The sequence below is a fragment of the Manis javanica genome, chromosome 15, assembly GCF_040802235.1.
Source record: "Manis javanica isolate MJ-LG chromosome 15, MJ_LKY, whole genome shotgun sequence".
Taxonomy (NCBI): domain Eukaryota; kingdom Metazoa; phylum Chordata; class Mammalia; order Pholidota; family Manidae; genus Manis; species Manis javanica.
The window spans coordinates 76,816,529-76,830,116 of NC_133170.1; the positions used below are offsets into that span (position 1 = coordinate 76,816,529).

Below are 13,588 nucleotides of genomic sequence, written 5' to 3' on the forward strand. Positions count from 1 at the left end.
CGGCAGGTGTGAGCCGAGCAGCCTCGCCTCACCGCCTAGCGCCCCCCTCCGCCGCCGCCGCCGCCGCCGCTGCCTCCGCCCGCCGGCCATGTCCCCAGGCCGCCGCCGTCGCCCGAGCGCGGCGCTCCCGCGGCCCAGCGCGCAGTGAGCGCGGGGCCCTGTCGTTCTTCGCCCGCCCCGGGGCCCCCTTGCTCTCAGCGTCGCCGCCGCCATGTTGGGTTTAGAGCCGCCGCGGAGCCGCCGCCGCCGCCGGTGAGGGAGGCTGAGAGCGGAGCCCGCCCCGCCCCGGGGCCCAGGGAGCGGGGCCGCCTCGGAGCCCGGCTTCCCCCCGGCAGCCGCGTCCCCGGCCCGCCCGCCGGGCCAGCAAGCGCGCGAGCGCCGGGCCGCGGCCGCGTCTTCCGCCCCCGGTGGGAGCGAGCCCGACACCCGTTCGTTCCCCCGCGGCCGCCGGGCCCGGCCGGAGCCTGCAGCGGATACCAGCAGAGTCAGCGCCATGGCGGAGCAGACCTACTCGTGGTGAGTGCGGGGCTTGGGGCAGCCGGGGCGCGGCGGGGGTGGGGGTCGGGGCTCCCGCGCGGCCGGCGGCGGGGAAGAGGAGGAGGAGGAACAGGTGCGCGTCGGGGGGCTGGGGAGCGGGCGGGGGTGCACGCCCCCCTCGTCTCCACCAGCGAGGGTGGTTGGCGCTCGGGGAGGGAGGTGAGCGGCCGCGGGCCTGGCGTCCGCGAAGGGGGATGGAGGTGGAGGAGGCGGCGGCCGCGGCGGATGTCATCTCCCATGGGCGGGGCGGGGCGTGGAGAAGGGGAGCAGGACCCCGGGCTGGGAAGCCCACGGATGGGAGGTTCAGCCCCACAGGCACCCCGGAACTGCCTCGAGGTGCCGGCTTCTGGGCGGGACGAATTGCAGGGGTGTCTGGAGAGGCGGGCCGGGCAAAGGTGGGCCACTGGTGAGAACAGGTGGTAGGAGGCCGAACTTGGAAGTTGCGGGAGAGGAGGAGCTGCCTCAGCCGCTGCTCAGCACTGCGGCGGGCAGGGAGGGAGAGTTGGCAAGGTGGGCAGCGGCCCAGGAGGGGCGGAAAGAAAACCGAGGAAGGAGAGTCTGGGAACCCTGGAAGGGAGTCCCTGGCGGAGAGTTTGTAAGTGCGGATGACCACATTACGGGAAAGAAGTCGCTGGTGACAGTGGGGCCGGGGCAGAATCTGTGTAAGGGTTGGTACTCTGTTCTTCGGAATTGGAAGTGGCCTGGTGCCCCTGGGTCAGGTGTGCAGGTGGGAGGATCTGCAAGTCATGTCCATCTTTATGGGGCTTTTCAAGTTATTAAAAGGTTTGTTAAGGACCGAGAATTGTCCTGTGTAGTTTATGCAGTGAGAACGTACCTGTGCTGGGAAGGGAGTGCCAAGATTTGAGGAAAGGGGGATGAGAGGCCTCCCTTCAGTTTGAAGAAGTGGAATATTTGCAGGAGGGATTGAGGGAATGATGACAGTATCTGTGAAGAGTGGACACTGGGCTGTGGGGAGGGAGGAATTGCTGAAGGGTGAGGAAGCAAGAAATGGGATGATTTGTAGGTGTAGGGTTGGGAAATCTGGTTGCAATCTAGAGAGATTTTTTGAAGATGGTTTACTCTTTGCAGCAACTGTGGTTTAGGTGAGAACTGTAGGCCTCCGCGTCTTAGAAAAGAGAGCCTTGTAGCGTGGAAAGAGAATGGTGTTAGTGGAGGTGTGGAAGGCTTAGAGGTCCGGTTTTGCGCTAACGTGCTTTATACCTACACGAGATAGTAAGTTCTTAACTTTTTCCTTACTCATAAAGTAGGGGAATTAATCATTTTCATAGGGTGTTAAGAATTAAGCGAGTAGGTTTACAAAGCACATGGTAAACTGTTCCATGCTGTATTTTACTATATTATGATTAGGGAAACAGCAAAAATGGGTAATATGTGAAATAAAGACTGGTTTTAGGTAGAACACTGTAAGTGGATGATTTGTTGTGGTTGGTGTTATTCTAGTGCACAACCTGTGCATCTTCACGAAGGGAAAGAGGATCGGTGATTGGGGTGATGATTCAAAAGGGCACATCCGTGATGTATATTCAGTCTCAAAAAGAAGGTAAACTGAGAGACTAAAAGAAAACACTAAAGGAAGAGTTAACATCTTGAACAGTTGTGACTGCATATGTTTTCCTTCTAAGACCTTTAAATTAATTTGATAGTTTTGAGTAACAAGTGAGCTCCCTTTCCAAAGCAGGTGACACGGAACACAATCACGGTCCCAGCTTCCTTAGGGACACAGTAAGAAATGAAGGTAAAGCTGGTCGCCTTGTGGTGACTAACTCCTCTTGAGCTTCTTAACACTGTGGCTCAGCTAAGAATCCTGATGGCCGCCCTGCTGTTTTTACTGTGCTGTGTGGAGGCTGTGGGTGGCTGAAAGAGTAAATATAGTGACCAAGAAATGGGGGAAATCAGAGTGTTTTACTAGGTAGGTTGGCCACATACTACCTCTGTGTGATGTTGGATGGCTCTACTAGTTAAGGGGAAATAATTTTGTGAAGCCTGACAGTTTACAAGATTTATCCCGCTCCTTCAATCTCAGCTCCCTTTATTTGCTTTACAGGCAAGGAAGCTTCTTGAAATCAGAGTGTTTAGCCCCTCACCTTTAGCATGAGACAGAGTTGGTGTATGAAGGGAGAGAATTGGGAAACCCAACAGCTTTCTAGTTCTTCCTGAGTCAGCTGTGTAGTAATATAAAAAACTGTCCATGGGGCATTTAATAAACACTCATTTAATTCTCACAAGTCCTTGAGGTAGGTGATCTTTCTCTATTTTATAGAGGAGGAAACAGCTCAGGGGGCCAAGTGATTTGCTCAAGACACCTCATCTGTGAAGCTTTATTTTGTTTGACATGAATTCTCCCATCATTTTATTCATTCTCGCTGAAATAAGAATATGGAGAAGGTACAGGCAATTCCAAAAGTACATGCAAACTGAGTTTGGATGATCTGTTTATTTCGCATTTTCTTTGTTGTTGTTTCCTTGGTTTGAGCACTCGAGTTGATTGTTTTTTAAAATCAAACTTGCACTTCTGTGTGGCTTTAAGAAAAACTGGCCTTGTAGAGTCTACTGTAGCAGTGTGGATTTATCTGAGGATGGAGTCAGTGAAGAATGTAGAAGTACACGAACATAGGGTCCTATGGGGTTTTCATATAATAAGACATGTAAGTTATAAAACATGATTGGTTGTGAGTTGATAATTGTTGAAGCTCAGTGATGAGTGCATGGAGGCTTATTACTCTATTGTGTATACCTTTTACATACTTAAAATTTTTATAATAAAAAGTTAAAAAAAAAGCCCCTACACATAAATTGATGCTGTTCTCTGGTTTCTTGTGCATGCTTTCTGCGTTAAGAAGCTGGCACTGCTGTATTGAATTAGGGCTTTGTAAGTTGTGACCTGCCGAACGGGGTGTACAAGCCACCCACATGGGGTCGCCAAGTAGTACTCTTAGCATCCAAGCTCCCACTTTGGGGAAGTGAAACTCTGAGGTCTTGTTGATTGAAGACCGTTTCAGCACACTCACGCATGGCAACTACAGCAGTCCCCCCTCCGTTCTCAGCAGGGGATACATTCCAGGACCCCCCAGTTGATGCCTCAAAATGTACATAGTACTGAACCTTCTATGTACTATGTTTTCTCCTATACCATACATAAGTATGATAAAGTTCATAAATTAAGAGAAAGTGAGAGATTATTAACAATAATAAAATAATTATGACAGTATATTTTAATAAAGTTACCTGCATGTGTCTTCCTCTCAAAATACGTTATTGTACTGTACTCACCCTTCTTACGACATGAGGTGGTAAAATGCCTCTGTGAAGGGATGAAGTGAAGAAACGACGTAGTGTGATGTAGTGTTAGGCTATTGTTGACCTTCTGATGATTTGTCAGAAAGGGCATCATGTGCTTCTGGACCATGGTTGATGGTGGGTAACTGAAAGCGCAGATATGAGGGGACGACTGTAGAGTCACAAGACTGTTATTACTTCCAGATCCCAGAATGAGGGAGCAGTGAGCTGGGGGAATGACAGCCCTCTGTCCCAGGTGACGGGTGAGCAGGAGATAGAGAATAGGGAATCCAGCATCTGTCACTTACACGATAATTGTGGTGTAGGTTATTTACTTTTTGGGCTTTAAATCTGGTTATTTTAAAAGGTGTCCCTGGGGGAAAGTGAGGTGGGAACTTAAGGTGGGCATCCTAAACCTAAATCCTCATCTAAATATCCAGACTTCGGGCGTGATTAGGGTTAGCATACTGTAAAATGCGTAGGAAACAACTCAGAAAAATGAAAAATGAAGTTGTTTGCTTCAAAAGTTGTTTGTCCCATACTTTCTTCCTGGCAAATTCTGTAAAAATCCACTTAGTTATCCAAGGGTCCAGCTCAAACTCCACCCAGCTGTGAAGCATTTTCTGACTACCTCAACTGAAAATGATCTCTTTATTTTGGATACTTGTAATTCTGTCCACATCACTCCTTCCTGTTATGTGTGAATACTTCGTCTCATTAGATTATAAACTCCGTGAGGATAAGGCCACATTACACTGTTACCCTTATGTAGTGCCTAGCACATTGTCTTTCTTATAAGTCCTGCTTAATACATAATGAATGACTGAATATTATAGATTTTCAAAGTGGTTCATCTTTTGTTGAAAGAATATTGAGTGTAAGGGGAAGCCACAGATAGTTGAATGTTGATAATCCATATACTTACAAAAAGAGGTTTTTGGTAACTTAGTTTCCTGGTGTCTCAGTGCTATAACAATGAGGAATGTCGTCCCTTAATAAAGTTTTAAATAAAAGCTGTTGACAGTAGAAATTAAAATAATTGATAGTAACAGCACAATCTTGATCACGATTTAACTACAAAATTCTGCTTATATCCTTTTTACTCATAAACACTGAGAAATAAAAGAATATATGTGAGAACACAAACTGAAGGTGCAAACTAGACTTTCATTAATTTGACCAAAACACCTTGCTCAATGTATATTTATAAGCAGTTGTTTTAGTGTAAGTTCTGTGAGAAATAGGAATTTGCCTTTGGTGGAGTTAATGCAGTACCTGTATGTGACTGCAGTTGAATCTTGGTAAAGATTACTTACGTTAGTATTGGATGTCCACTCTGCTTAAGTAAAATTTTAAAAATTACTTAGGGTTAATGTTGGTATAGGGGGAAAAGGAAGTCAGTCCATGTGACCTCCTTCAGATGGATTTTGTTACTAAAGTAGTATGATAATAATGTATTGTGTGTTTTATGTGTGCTAGGCTTTACAAGCATTGCTAAGTAAGGAGACTGAGGCTCAAAGAGTTGTAAGAATTTGTCCAAGGATGTAAATGGTAAAAAGGTTCAAAGTCAAGAATGTTTGACACCAAGACTCTGACACTGAACTTGTCTACTTCCACTTCTGCAGTCACTAGGCTAGCACTTGTTTTGCTTGAGTTCCCTGGTGGCCTCCTCACTGGCTTCCCTCCCTTCTTTACATAATGGACATTCTCCTGAGTGGCCTTCCAACAACTTAACTCAGATCATGTTAGTCCTCCCCTTAAGACTCCTCGTGGCCTGGAGCCACCTAGAATAAAATCTCAATTCCTTGGTATGGCTCTTCATGGTCTCATCTTGTGTGTATCCCTGAGATGACAGACAATAAACAAACTAAAGGTTACACAGTGGTGTCTTTCTATTTTGGTATTCTGTCCAGTGTCTGGTATATAATAGGTAGTTAGTAAATATTTACTGAATAAGTGAATGAGAATTCTTCCCTCTGGGCTGCCTATTTTAAGATCTGCTCTAAGGACTGCATTATATAGAGGTGATATATAATTGTGATAATGGACATTATCCTGTCTGGTATTTGCAAATAGTGAAAAATAACGCAGATCTCCAGAACAGGTGGAAGTCACTTGTACTTTTGGGATTTCTGTTGTGTATTATTGTATCTGTTGAGATCATATCTTGATTGCATCTTGTGGTCATCGCAACTTTTAAGTTTTTCAGAGAAATTGTTTAGTTGAAAATGTGTGTCTAGCATTATAGACTTTACATTTGCACATTTTTAATATTTTAAAACTATTTAAATTGAAATGTAGTTGATTATTTATATTGGTTTAGGTGTACAATGTAGTAGTTTAACAATTATATACATGACTAAATGCTCACCGTGTGGTTACCATCTGTCATCATACAAAGATGGTAACTACATTATTGATTATATTCCCTATGCTGTACTTTCATCCCTGTGACGATTTTATAATTGGAAGTTTGTACATTTTTATCCTCTTCTCCTTATTTTGCCCATTGTCCCACATGTGTCCCCTGTTGCAGCCACCATTCTGTTCCTTGGATTTATAAGTTTCTTTCTGTTTGTTTTTTAGATTCCACATATTAAGTGAAATCATGTATTTGTCTTTCTGACTTATTTGATTTTGCTCATTTTTAAGATTTTTAATGTTTTGTCTGTAGGTGAAATAATGGTTTGGCTAAATTAGCCAAAGCTAAGACCATAAATCTGTATTGAAATTATTTTCCTCAGTGTTTCTCATAAAGCCTTTGGAGGGAGGGAGTAGCTGGAGAGTTTGTAACTGTATCAGCCTGTAATTTATCAAGTAGTACTTTGAATTAAAAGGCCTCATGTTCACGCATTTCTCAAAGTAGATTTCTGTGTGATCATTTTAGAGGTGACATGCCACTGAATCGAGGTGTTAAGTCGTTGTATATGATTGTATTTTATTTCAACATTCTTATCTGTTTCATCAAGCCATGAAAAATCAAGGAATGTCTTAAGAGCGTATCTAAGTGTTTTAGTTGGTTATATTTGGCATCTGAAACTTTATGTGACTGCTGTCTCTGGCAGTAGAACCATAAGTAGAAATTTATTTTTTTAAATTCTACATTTCCTGGCGTTTTATGGTTCCTTCTTAGAAGTTAAAGGAAAATATTGGTTTCATTTGTTGTATGTATAAATGAAGGAACGTTTGCAGCTTTTGAGTTTCTGTTGCAAGTTTTCCAATCCTCACGTAAAGAGCTCGAGACAGAGTGCTCCTCTTTGGGAATGTTAACCTCGTGTCTATAGGCGCCAGGTCACCAAGCTAAATTTTATACAGAAAGTCTACATTTAGTCCCCACCATACTCAAAATGAATTGTTACCTCCCAGATTTTATTAATAGGTCTCATTAGGGTTACAGACTCACTCATTGCTGTGATAAGACTAGCTTTGAAAATGTTTTTAAGGTGTTATACCAATGAATATACATTGGCCTAATAGAGACCTAATAGAAAATCTCATTTCTTTGCGTGTAGGGTTCACCCTTATCTGGTAGGAACACTTGATGATCTCTGTTTTGGAATTCCAATATTGGCTGTGAAGACCCACTAAAGGATTTTTTTTTAAGTCCATTAAAGCAAAAGCGTGCCCCAGTTGTTTTTTACATGGGAATTGTGAGTTATATTGAATTACATTGTGAATTACATTAAATATATGATCACTCAAAGTATTCAGTTCTGTCAATGCCACTGAAATACTCTTTTGAGATCTTAAGATATGAGGATCTAATTGTGTTCTGGTTTCTTAGAATCAGGAAATCTTTAGTTTGAAGGTGATTTTCACCTCTGATTATTTGTGACCTAGTCTTGTCTTAGTCCCAGTGTTATATTTTATACAATGGTTATTCCTGTCCTACTTTACAGGGTTGTTTCAAGGATTCAATGAGATAGTGTGAAAATGCTCTGTAAATTGCTAAGTGAAAGTAAAAGCAATTTACTTGTTCTCCGCATTGTTAGATGCAGATAGGTTCTAGATATAGAGTTCCTCACTAAAGAAATGATTTTTCTTCACAGTTTAGCTGCATTTAGTCTTTGAGATGTCCATTCTGTGAGAACTCTATTGAGATGTCTAAATAATGCCATCTAGAAAGATATAGAAATGTTTGCAAACTCTCATTGACTTATATTGCTGCCTTCGAAATGTGTTATAAGGTCATTTCCGTTTAGTCTCAGGTTTCATAGCCCATTGCCATATTCCACAAAGCAAGGAAGAAAAATTGTGAATTGGATAAAGGCTAAGTTCTGTAAGATAGTTTTATTTTGATCTTTTGAAGGCATTTTCCTTCATGATCTACTCAAATGAGGGGAGAGAGCCGTGGTGGGGATAATCCTGGTCTTCTGGTTTTCTGTGGAATGCACAGGAAATTTTTCAACCCTAAGATGCCTGAGGAAGGGATGTTAGCAGTTTCTTATCTGTTTCCTTACTCCACACCAAGTCTGCCAGGCACGCCCATTTCCCTTCATCTGAGGACCTCAGACTTGGGCTTCTTTCTTAACCTAACTAGGACATGTGTAGCAAAGTTTTGTTAATTGTTTCTTCAGCCTGGTTATACAAACATTTTGACCTAAGTATAGTGCTTGACTTTGTTTCCTCATCTTAATTGTTGTCCTGAGTTGTCTAGCTTTACCTTCCAGACTTGACTAAATCTTCAGGCCATGCCTGACAGCCTTATTATTATTACTTTTTAACGCATCTGAATTAAATTTTATTAATAGGCAGACTATTCAATAGATGTTTATTCATACCCTAAATGGTGGTAGCTCCACCTCCTCCCCAATTCCTTCTTATACCTTCTGATACTAAGTCTGGGGTAATGAAACTGCCCACTAAAATGGAATCCCACATAGGGAAGAGTGAGGTCCTTTGTCCCCTCAAGCCCTTTTGGGAGCAGAACCATGAAGAGTATGATAAAAAAGGGTGGATCACTAGTAGAGCTAAGACATGTAATGCTCAGAGGTCACATAGCTATTGAAATTTCCATGTAATTGACAACTGGGTGGTTGTGGAATAGAGCAGGGTAGGCATGCCTGTCTCCATGAAACTGACAGCCTTAACTTTTAAATCTTTGTATACTCTTGAGTTTATAAACTCCCATAAATTTACATTGATTTCCCAAAAATCCTACTGTTAGAAGTAAAAGTTCTGGAGAATGAATTATCTTACCTATGCCATTGATTAGTACAAAGATTAATACCTTAAAAATATTTTCAAGCATAGAATCTCAGTCTGGTCTTATAGTAATGCCACCTGGGGCCACAGCTAGGCTAGCGATGGAAGAATTTGGCTATTTGGCTTTTAACGTTTACTTTAGTTTTTTTCTTTTTTAATGGACTGGATTTTCTTTTTATTTTGTTCTTTTAATATATGACTGAACATCAATATTTGCAAATGAAAAATTTTGGAGGATGACAAATGTTCAATGAGTGCAGTCAAAAGTTATGTTTCAGACTATTTTTCACAGTTCAGGCAGGTTAATATCAAAGGAAAGTCTCCTAGAGAATGATGAGCTTTTGTAGTTTTTTCCACAAATGGAACACAAATCAGTCATGTCATGAATTTAATATTGGCTCTTGTGTTTTCCTTTGCAGTCTCTTAGATTGGATTATGTTGAGGATACATGGCCTTTTGTGTCTTAAGTTCATTTAAGAGTTAATTTCCCAGGTTTCACATTCAGCTCAGGAGTTTCAACAGCAATTAATCAGAACTGTGCTTATCAGAAACATCATTAATCTTTAGCAGACAAAAGCAGTTAATGTTTGCAACCCAACTTCAATGGACTCTTTAGCTGTAGGATTTGCCATTTTGGAAATGTTTTGAAAGGGAAGAAGAGGCTTTGAAATCAAGTGGGAGAAACAGTTTTAAAGAGTTAGAACCAAAATCGGAGAGTCATTCAAGTCCTGGAGGAAACTTTTGTTTCAGCTGCAGGTGATGAGAACAGTCACTTCCCGGTTGAACACCATCCAGGTACCTGTGCAATAGGGCGCATGGTTGTCTCCTCCAGATTTCAGTCCGAAGCTGTTCTCTGCCTTCTCCCCCTGGGTGAGCTCATTTCTTTCTGATTTCAGCTATCACCTCAATGCCTCAGTGTAGGTGACTCGTGGATTCATTCAGTTCCCCAGCAGGTACCAAATTCCCAGTGCTGTAATGACTGCCGGCCTAACAACTTGCATTTACTTTATTACAATTTTTTAATTAAGGTATTATTGATACACACTCTTAGGAATGTTTCATATGAAAAATAATGTGGTTACTACATTTGATAAGGAAAATATTCAACACAGCCTTGAAGGTCAGCAAACCACTTTTTTCCTCCAGTTGGCAAAGCACTCCCAGCTTCCTACTCCCCTCCTCCAGGCTCTTTTGCCCTGCACATGCCAAAATGCCACATATCAAAATAATATAAATTGCTCCCCTTGCTTGTGCTCAGGGCTCAGACCTTGGGAGATTACTTCCCTCTGAGCCTGCTGGTGTAAAATAAACCTCAACACTCCAAGACCTCCGAGTGCCGCTTGGTTCTTCCGTCAGTGATCCAGTCCAGGTTTCTCCTTGCATCCCTGAGATGAATCCCACTTGATCATGTGTATGATCCTTCTGATGTATTTTTGAATATGGTTTGCTAATATTTTGTTGAGTATTTTTGCATCTATGTTCATCAGGGATATTGGTCTGTAGTTTTCTTTTTTTTGTGTTGTCTTTGCCTGGTTTTGGTAGTAGAGTGATGCTGGCTTTGCAGAATGAGTTTGGAAGTATCCCCTTTTGTTTTTTGGAAAACTTCAAGGAGAATGGGTATGCTGTCTTCTGGTAAAATTCAGTGGTGAAGCCATCTGTTCTTGGGCTTTTGCTCTTGGGTAGTTTTTTGATTTCCAATTCAATTTTATTGGTGGTAATTGGTCTGTTCAGTTTTTCTGTTTTCTGGGCCAGTCTTGGAAGGTTGTATTTTTCTAGAAAGTTGTCCATTTCTTCTAGGTTATCCAGCTTGTTAGCATATAGATTTTCATAGTATTCTGTAGTAATTCTTTGTATTTCAGTGGTGTCCATTGTGATTTTTCCTTTCTCATTTCTGATTCTGTTTATGTGTGTAGATTCTCTTTTTTTCTTGATAAGTCTGGCTAAGGGTTTATTTATTTTGTTTATCTTCTCAAAGAACCAGCTCTTGCTTTCATTAAATCTTTCTATTGTTTTATTATTCTCAATTTTATTTATTTCTTCTCTGAGCTTTATTATGTCTGTGGGAAGTTATATGGAATTTATATAGAAAGTATAAAAATCATATGTATAAGCACATTTGCCTTGATGGTTTGTTTGTAGTCAAGACAAAAACAGTAGCCAAGACAGAAAGAGTTTCTGTGTTCGTTCACCATGAGGATTTGTTCGTTATTCTTCAGAAGGTGAAACTGTTGAGAGTTGGACTTAATTAATGATTGTGCATGGAAACCCCAATATTGTTGTTAACAACCATTTCATCAGTAAATATGAGAGATGCCTTCTCGGCACCACTGTTACGCTGTCACGCCTTGAGTCCCCTGGCTGGTCCTTAAGATCTTCGACGAACAATCGTGTCTCTTCCCTCATCTGCGGGTCAGAGACAGGGAAGGGACCCGACAATGTCCCTCCTTCTGCGTTTGGGCCTCATTTATTCTTTTTTCAGTTTCAGTAATTGTGAATTTAGACTGTTCTTCCTTCTTTAAACAGGCTGGAATTGCTATATACTTTCCTCTTAGAACTGCCTTCACTGCATCGCACAGAAGTTGGGGCATTGAGCTGTTGTTTTCATTTGTTTCCATATATTGCTTGATCTCTGTCTTAATTTGGTCATTGATCCATTGATTATTTAGGAGCATGTTTGTTAAGCTTCCATGTGTTTGTGAGCCATTTTGTTTTCTTTGTACAATTTAGTTCTAATTTCGTACCTTTGTAATCTGAGAAGTTGGTTGGTACAATTTGAATCAATCTGAATTTGCTGAGGCTCTTCTTGTGGCCTAGTATGTGATCTATTCTGGGAAGTGTTCCATGTGCCCTTGAGAAGAATGTGTATCCTGCTGCTTTTGGGTGGAGTGTTCTGTAGATGTCTGTTAGGTCCATCTGTTCTGATGTGTTGTTCAGTGCCTCCGTCTCCTTACTTATTTTCTGTCTGGTTGATCTGTCCTTTGGAGTGAGTGGTGTGTTGAAGTCTCCTAAAATGCAAGAAACCTTTAATTATTTATAACCCTTAATTAAGCTCAGTTTCAAGGTTGAAATTCTACATTTACCTACATTGCTAGTGATGCGAAGGATGGATCCTTGGAGGCAACTGACACTTTGATGTCTTAGGAGAATTGTTGGGAAAAGGTAAGGGACTTGGACAAGGGGAAGAGGAAGGAGGAGGTGCAGAAGGAGGGGCATGAGAAGAATAAAGGTAATGAGAAGTGGGTAGAGGGACACAACTGAAGGACAAGAGAGGCGGGTTCACTGGGGAAATGAGTCTAGTTTATCCACGCTTCAGTTTGTCAAATTGTTCATTTGCTGTGGCCAATATGTTAGGGAAACAATTTTGGATTCATACTCTTTTTTTGTTCAAAAGAGAATCAAGTCAAATTTTTTTAATAAAAAAAAAATAAACCAATGGAGAAAAAGAAAAACAATTTCTTTTGGAGACCTCACCGTATCAATAAAAAATGTGCTGCTCATTGGACACGTGGAATCTTATTTCTCTACTTTTCCAAGGTACCTCTCAAATGAACATTTTGATGAAATCGAGTGTTCTCTGGAGTTGGCACTTGTTGGGGACGGCCTTTGTCACATGTTTGTAGGCAGAATGGGAAAGCACCTTCCCGCAGGTCTGAATGCAGCATGGGAAAGCACAAACTTGAGAACAACCGGTGCAGTCCTTGGAAGTTATCTGCCCTTAAAAACATATCTTGTCTTCGAAGACGAGCCAAGACGCCTCTCTCTGAAAATAGGGAGACCTTGAGGATGTGTGAAAACACCGCCCCTGCTTCTGTTCTGCCGCCCCCGCCCCCGAGAAGGGAAAGAGGAGTAAAGCACTTTGCTGAGGTCCGAGAAAGGCAGTATAAAAATAAACGTGCTGCGCCACATCGGGGCTGCAGCCATTGTCTGTCTATCTGTGTTGTCTGTGTTTTTTGTTCTCTCATCAGGCGCTCAAACGTGGGGCGTCCTCTCAGAGTGAGTTGTACATATAATCAGCTCCACGCCTCCCCTTCAGCCTGTTCGACTTCGACGGCAGGCACCATCAGGCACCGTCAGGCACTGAAGACCCAAATCACCCTTGGTGAAGGTGCCATTTACAAAGGGCACAAGAATTAGGACTGCAGTGCATACATGGGAGAAGTAGGGATTTTTCCTGCCAGAGGAGAGGACTTAAGTTTACATAACCCCAAGAGAGCTGGTGATGGTTGGTAGAAATGAAACATTTATGTACCTCGTGCCTTGGGGCCCCAAAATGACAGTTGGCTGCCTCTGAACATAGACCCTACAATGTCCTCAGCCATTGGAAAACCAGATAGAATTCTCTCTTAGGATACAGGATCTAGATGGAAGCAGACCTGGACAGATGGTTTGATCGGTGGCCTTCAGCCAAGTTCATCCAGGTAGATGTCAGTCAAACTCACTGGTCCCAGAGGCCAGCTCAAACAAGACTCATAAGGCCCATTCCTCATTCTACCCTCTGATTCTCGTCATGACACACCTTTGCCCAGCACAACACAAAGCTGTAACACCA

At 42.4% G+C, this 13,588-nt stretch overlaps 1 long non-coding RNA gene across 1 annotated transcript in view; it reads left to right on the top strand.

The window, feature by feature from the left end:
* The window catches only part of LOC140846609 (uncharacterized), a 34,453-nt gene continuing 20,865 nt past the window's right edge, over positions 1-13,588 (top strand). Inside the window, exon 1 of the long non-coding RNA XR_012125901.1 lies at positions 1-516. This is a non-coding gene — a long non-coding RNA (uncharacterized lncRNA). The remainder of the gene's footprint in view (positions 517-13,588) is intronic.